The sequence below is a fragment of the Diabrotica virgifera genome, chromosome 3 (assembly GCF_917563875.1).
Source record: "Diabrotica virgifera virgifera chromosome 3, PGI_DIABVI_V3a".
Classification (NCBI taxonomy): Eukaryota; Metazoa; Arthropoda; class Insecta; order Coleoptera; family Chrysomelidae; genus Diabrotica; species Diabrotica virgifera.
In genome coordinates this window covers 90,540,366-90,548,111 of record NC_065445.1, presented here as the reverse complement: position 1 = coordinate 90,548,111, position 7,746 = coordinate 90,540,366, and positions in this window count along the sequence as shown.

The window sequence follows — 7,746 nt, the reverse complement described above, 5'->3', positions numbered from 1 at the left end:
GTATAAATCTTAAATGCAGATTATTTGAAACAATAATAATTATATTAATTGTTAAATTGTTGTGTTGTTGTTTAATTCAAGGAGTTAATATCAGAATTGCAAGTACCTATCTAATACCTACCAATTCAATGTCTAAATATGGCTTTATAGACACGCTAGATTTATGGCTTTACACATCCATAGAAAAATAGTGCGCGAGAATTTTTAGAATACCTACCTATACATTTCATTAAAAATAGTCATTAATGGATTAGGGATAAAATATTGTCAATATGGAACAGAGGAATTATAATGCTGAATCTGCCTTGGTGTAGTCCCCAGTCCTCAAAGACGAACATGCCAAATGAACCTCTAAATATCATACAAACACGCTGAATTTTGCTGAGAATGCCAATTTTGAGACATCAAAAAAGATGCAAAAAGTATTGCTGCTCCTGCCCTCGGGTTTCCCCTTAAAACCACCCCCTCGTAGGGTGGAAACGGAAAACATCGATTTACCAAGGATCTGTAGGGGAAGATGACGCAGCGTCTAAGATGACGCACCTCTGTATTTTATCAAGTACTTCACTAAATTCAGTTTTTATACCCGTGGCGCCCTCCTTTAGAAACTACTATTACTTTAAAACTTCATCGGTCAGCTTTCGTACTGTTTAGCGTTTAGTGTCTGTGAGGCAGAGTAACGCGATACACGTTGATTTCTTGTTATTTTTGACACTGCGAATATTAATGGTAAGTTGTTTAAAAATGGTTCCATTGGATTTTCTTCATATTCATGGGAGTAGGTGATATTTATTTTCAGTTAGCGAGGATTTATCTGTTAAATATTTGATGATGGATAATTTTGATAACCATTTTTTGTAGGTTATGCTCAGTGGCGTCGGGCCGGGGGGGCACATGCCCCCCCCCAACATTATGCAAAAAAAGAAAAAAATAATATAAATTATCTTTAAATTACGTATGTATACACTAAAAGTTACGAATGAATAACTAATATAGATCCCCCGTTAGTCTATTTTTCTGTATGCATCTAATTTGATTCTGTGTGTGTAAAGTATGCGCGTGTTACAACTAAATTTACAAGTGCCGGTGAGCCGACTCTGGCCGGTTGCGCCCGAGCTGGAGCAGCCGATCGAATGCACCCGAGCCTACCAGCTCAGTGCGCGTGTGTTGTGTTGTGTAGGTGGTCGCCACGTTTTATTCGTTCAATAAGCTTATTGTTACTAGCTGAGCTGCTATTGTTTGTGTAATTTTTGCGGATGTTCGTTTGTTATCATGTCTAAGAAACAGTCCTCTGTACTAACATTCTTTAAAAAACTTGGAAATTCAAGTGAAAGTGTAAATGAAGATAGACATTTAGCGGGAAGTAGCACTGGAGGTAGCGTTGGTGATGAATCGCCATCTTGTTTACGCCCAGATCGTGATGCTACATTCCAGGGCGAAAGTAGAGATCCTTCATTGGGAGTACAAAGTGCAGATATTGCAAAAGGAGCATTTCAGCCTGTTGATTGTTTTAAGGTAAGCAAGATTCAATCCAAATCGAGGCAGTTCAAAGAATCCTGGTACAGTGAATTTAATTGGGTCGAATATAGCCCCATTACAGACGCTGCATTTTGTTACCCATGCCGACTATTTTGTCAACATAAGTCTGGTCGCGGGGAGGAGTCATTCACTAAACTGGGCATGAACAATTGGAAGAAAGCTTTGGAAAAATTCAGGAAACATGAGAAGAGTGAAATGCATCAAAAATCTAAACAGTTTCTCAATGAGTATTCGCTCCGAGCGTTAACAAAGTGTCAAAGCAAAATCGACCGACCTGCTCATGGTGGCGGTTTTTTGAAATTTTATAAGGACGCTTTGTGTATGTTTAAATGAGACATTTAAAAAAATGCCGTGTCACGCTAGTGATATTATGTATTAATATAAACAGAAAATAAAAACGCACTATAAATTCTTCACTTTCCAATTATGATTATCAGTTTGATTTTGTATGCATAACCTCACTATCGCAGTTTATGTCAATAAATATTTATTAACGAAAAAGAAAATATTTTGTTGCACTATAAATTACAGTATAAATTAATAACTAATGAATTCTAACAATTGTATTCGGTTATTATCACTACAAAATAAAATATTCAAGTTTAACAAAATAATCCCATAAGACTCAATGTTAAAACGTCCTTACAAAATCTGACAGCGTATCACGTGACTGTACGTAGAGGGGAGACGCACGGAGCCAATAGAAAAGCAGGAAGCACGGTAGCAGATTCGTTGTCCTCGGCACATACTAAAATGGTTGAGATGAATAGGAGGTATTTAAAATTCATAATTGAAAACATCCTATTCCTTGGAAAACAGAATCTTGCCTTAAGAGGACATGATGAGAGTACTGCTTCATTTAACAGGGGGAACTTTATAGAACTGCTAGAACTGAGATCTACTGAAATGGAGGAAGGAATCCAAACATTAATGAAATCCCCAGTCCATTCATACAAAAGTGCCCAGGTACAAAATGAGATAATAGATTGCATAAAAAGTGAAATGCTTCAACAAATTGTCCAAGAGGTGAGTGAGGCTTTGGCCTACTCAATTATTTGTGATGAAACTACGGATATTTCAACCCGTGAACAGCTTAGCATTTGCATTCGATACATTACTAAAATAGATGGACACATTAAAATCAATGAAAGGTTTTTGGGCTTCGTTGATGTGTCAGACACTACTGGTGAAAATTTACATCACACTATTAAACAGTATCTGCAGCAGTTGGGTATAAGCTTAAATAAAATGCACGGCCAGGCATATGATGGAGCTAGTAACATGAGCGGCAAATTCAAAGGTGTTGCCTCAAGGTTCCAAGAAGAAGAGCCTAAAGCTTTGTACACACACTGCCATGCCCACTTGCTTGATCTGGCTGTTCAGAGATTTTGTGAAGAAATAAGACAGCTTCGGAATTGCTTATCCATAGTAAATAACCTGTATAACTTAATTAATGCATCAGCTAACAGGTTTTCAATATTTGAATCAATATGTAAGCAAAGCGGAGAAACAAAAATGAAAAGACTGGTGAGCTTGTCTCGAACTAGATGGACAGTTCGACACAAAGCAATCCATGTAATTCTAGAGCAGCTCCCTGAAGTGTACGAAACTTTGGAAGTTATTGCAAACGATGTATCAAATCGTAAAATTGCAGCCGAAGCTGATGGTCTAGCCAAACAAATCAGCACATTTGAATTTGTATTCAGTTTAAAACTATTGCACAGCGTTTTGAGTCAGACTGATATACTCTCCAAAGAACTGCAGAGTGAATCTCTTGACATTTCTAAGGTTTTTGCAAAAGTTGAATCAGTCATTGACTGTTTAAAACTGGACAGAAATGATGATGGCTTTATTCAGATGTGGAATGAGTCAGAAGAACAGTGTAACAAATATGGTATGAAAGGTTTGTCAGTTGAAAGGCCTTCACTACCACGCAAACGGAAGATTCCGAAAAAACTTGAAGCTAGTAGTAGCTCTTCAGATGCTGCATTTCATCAATCACCTGAACAGATGTTCAAGACTGACATTTACTTTGCTGCTTTAGACACAGTAATTGTAAACTTGCAATCTCGTTTTTCCAAGAACGATTATGATAAAATCAACTGCATTGCCCAGTTACTATTTAATTGGACCGAAATTGACAACAACGCTGTTATGGCAATCCAAAAGTTTTATAACTTGTCTTTAAGTTTCTCTGCACATCTTAAGTTTTTTCACTGTTATGCAAAGAACAATTTTGTCAAAACAGACAAAGCAACCACAAGAGTAACGTTCCAAGAGTTGGCTGATTTTTTTATTGAGAATGATCTTCAAGCCAGTGCACCAGATGTTTGGCAGCTACTAGAAATATCACTTTCGTGGCCTATCACAACAGCAAGCGCAGAAAGATCGTTTTCTACACTACGAAGGCTAAAGACATTTCTTCGAAGCACCATGACAGAAGACCGCTTAAGTGGGCTTGCCCTGATGTCTATTGAGCAAGAATTGACGTCTGAATACATGAAAGATAAAAAACTAGATCTGTTAGTTGACAGATTTTCAAATCTAGCCGATAGGAGGCTAATGCTTCATTAGAACTAACGAAAATTGGTTCGTTGAAAACCATTACTGTAGTTCTGTTCACCTTAAAACTTTGTCTTGTACACAAATTTGTTTTTGTGTTATAAATGTCCATGCAGTTATGTCTAGAATAGAATAAACTTGTATATTTTGAAATTGAGTCTTTTTACAATCCATCAATATAGTAAAAATTGATTAAAACCAATGTTTAACAAAAATACACATATACTTTACTTTAGTTCTTAAGTGGTAGTTTTCAAAAAAGTTTCCACGGGACCACCACTCCCCCCCCCCCCGTAGACCCCGTGCCCCCCCAAATTATTAGGTCACGCTACGCCTATGGTTATGCTGAACAGGCTAAGTTGACGCAGACTGCGTCATCTTTGCCTTTTCAGTTCATTACCTTAAATAACAATGGAGTATAGAATATTTATTATTTAGTGTCTATTTTGCATTTTGAGGCATCTTTTTCTTTTTTAGAAATGGGAAAATATTATATACGAAAAACACAGAGAGGATCATTTTCTGCAGCAGCTCTTAATGCAGCATTGAATGCAATTTGTAGAGATGGTCGTAAAATTCGGGAAGTGGCAAGGGCATTTTCAATACCAGAAGCTACATTGAGGAGAAAACTTAAGGTTAAAAATTTATTAAAGGAAGTCAAATCAGAGTCTCTTGGTAGAGCCCCATTGTTTTCGGCACATCATGAAAAGGAGATACTAGATCATGTTCTCAAGCTGGCCAATTTATTTTTTGGTATCACTTGCATAGAGCTGAGAACCATGGCATTTGCTTATGCAGAACGCAATGAAATTAAACACAATTTTAATAAGAATAAACAAATGGCTGGAAAAGACTGGTATCTAGGATTTATAAAACGAAATCCTCAAATTTCCTTGAGAAAGCCAGAAGCTACAAGCATTAATAGAATAACAGCCTTCAATAAAATAGAAGTAGACCGCTTTTTTAAAAATTTGGAAACAGTGCAAGAAAAATATAAATTTCTGCCAGATCGCATTTACAATGTTGATGAAACCGGTATATCTACGGTTCCTAAAGAATCATGTAAAAGACTTGGACCCAAAGGAGTAAAGCAGTTTGGAATCATTTCTTCGTGGGAACGAGGGAAGAATATCACGGTAATAATGGCGTTCAGTGCCTCCGGTAACTACATACCTCCATTATTTATATTTCCCAGGAAGAGGATGAGCCCACAGCTTCAGAAAAATGGACCAAGCGGTGCGATTTACAACTGCACGGATAATGGATGGAGTAATACGTCTATGTATTTATTATGGCTGAAGCATTTCCAAAAAAAAGTCCTGTCTAGTCCAGATAATCCCGTGCTGTTAGTATTAGATAATCACTCGAGCCATATTTCACTGGATATTTATAATTACTGCAAAGAGAATGGGATTATAATGGTTAGTATTCCACCCCACACATCCCACAAATTACAACCTCTTGATGTGTCATTTTTTTCTGCATTAAAATATGCGTATGGTCGCCATTGCAATTCCTTTCTAAAATCTAAGATCAGCAACTCAGAGTTTGAAGATAAAATTACTCCATATGATGTCGCCGAGATTTTTAAGTTAGCATATGATCAGGTGGCAAATATTGATAAGGCCGTTTCTGGTTTCGGAACGTGCGGAATTTTTCCGTTAAACTCTGATAAGTTCACAGAAGATGACTTTTTTCCTGCTGATAATTTAAACAATGATAGCTTGGATAGAGATGTTTCTCCTGAACCTGCACCTCAGGGAACACCTCCACTAATAACAACACCATCTATAAGAGAACCAGAATTACCACGTCCATCAACCAGCCGACAGTCTCCTGAAAGTCGTCACACAACCCCCACAAAACAAAATGAAATAACCAAACGTCCACATATTTCTCTTTCACTTATTTCTCCAGTTCCTTTGCCCAATAAAAAAATTAAAAGAAAATATGGACGACAAAAGCAACATTCTGAAATTCTAACAAGCACCCCTTTAAAAGAATTCTTAGAAGAAAAAGAGAATAAAAAAAAAAAGAAAAACTGGCGAAGTCGGAAGAAGGAAAGAAAAAAGTAACCAGACAAGTATTGGTTAATGATGCAGGATTAAAACTAAATAAAAATAAAGGGAAAGTCAAAGTACAAAAAATAATCAAACAAAAAATAAACAAAAAAATCTTGGAGGATAGCGATACTGAAGAAAGCGATTTTGATGAAGAAGGTCTTTGTAATGACGATGAGTTGGATGACATAATCAACGAGGGAGGTGAAACTGATATCTGCATATTATGTGGAGACTTCGGCAAAAAGACGGAAACATGGTTCAGATGCACAAGTTGTGGACAATGGGTGCATAAAGAATGCAGTGGAGCCAAAAGTCCCGAAAACTACATTTGTGACTTTTGTTAATATGTTAAAAAAGCTTTGTTTACATTTTCTTACTTTCAGTATTAAAAAATAAATTTTCTTTTCATATCACTTGTGCTTTTAATATAGATACCTACATGCGCCATCTTCACCATCACTGTGCGTCATCTTTCCCTCGGTGGAAGGTAAGATGGCGCAAAAGCGTTTTTTTTTAAAGCCGCATAAAAAATACTTCCTTTTATTGAATTTAAAAATAATCCTAGAAATTGGTTATAGAAATGTCCAAATTACAGGCTCGTAGCATTCAAAGTTAGCTTAAATATTTTTTACCCTTAAATAAAATGTATTTTGCTTAGGTTCGTCATCTTCGACGTCCTTCCCCTACGCTGTAAAAAATATTTTAAACAAGAAATATAGCTGAGATAATCTTGAATAAAAAGGTTTATTAGCTTTTTTGTGTAGAATGAACCGTTCTCTCAGAAACAACGCTTTTGAAGCGATCGGCAATTTTGAAGGTCAGCGCTATACCTACCGCGCGAACTCAACTTTTTAAATACAATTTCTATCAACTGGACGGTAAAAATTCGATATCTTTTGATCAGAGTGTCCTATCGGCAAAATGCGTTTTAAAGATGAAAAGTGCAGCTTTCGTATGCAATTTTTGTATTTTGCCGAAAATGAACCTGTTTTTATAAAGCTTCTAAATAATCAAAGGTCGCGCGATTTTTGCAATTTTTTATGATTCTCATGAGATCAATAAAATTTATCACTTCCATTGACCGATCACTGTGGAATTTCCATTGCTAGAGCCTAATATTCAAAATCTATAATATGAAATTTTGATTTTACGTTTTAGCAGCACATACGTATGAAGCACTTGAAATATGTCTAAAAAACGCTGAATTTAATTTTCACATTAAAAACGATCTAAAATATTTAAAACTGCTTATTTTTAATTGAAAAAGTACCTATTGGGACCGTGCAAGTTCGGCAAAGCGAACACTATTTCTACGCTCTGTACTTTTATTCGCACTTTTAATTATATTGGCCAATTATATTAGTCCTGGGGCCTGTTTCATAAAAGTCACAAGTTTACAAGTTACAAGTTTACAAGTTACAAGTGTTGGCTGACAAGTATTTAAAAATTTTGTTTCATAAAATGATTGTTGACACTAGTCAAAAAATATTTTTGACATTTGTTTTCGACAAGTGTAATAAATATTTAACATCAAACTCACGTCAAAACTATATCAAAACGTCATGTCTCGCGAGTTAGGAAA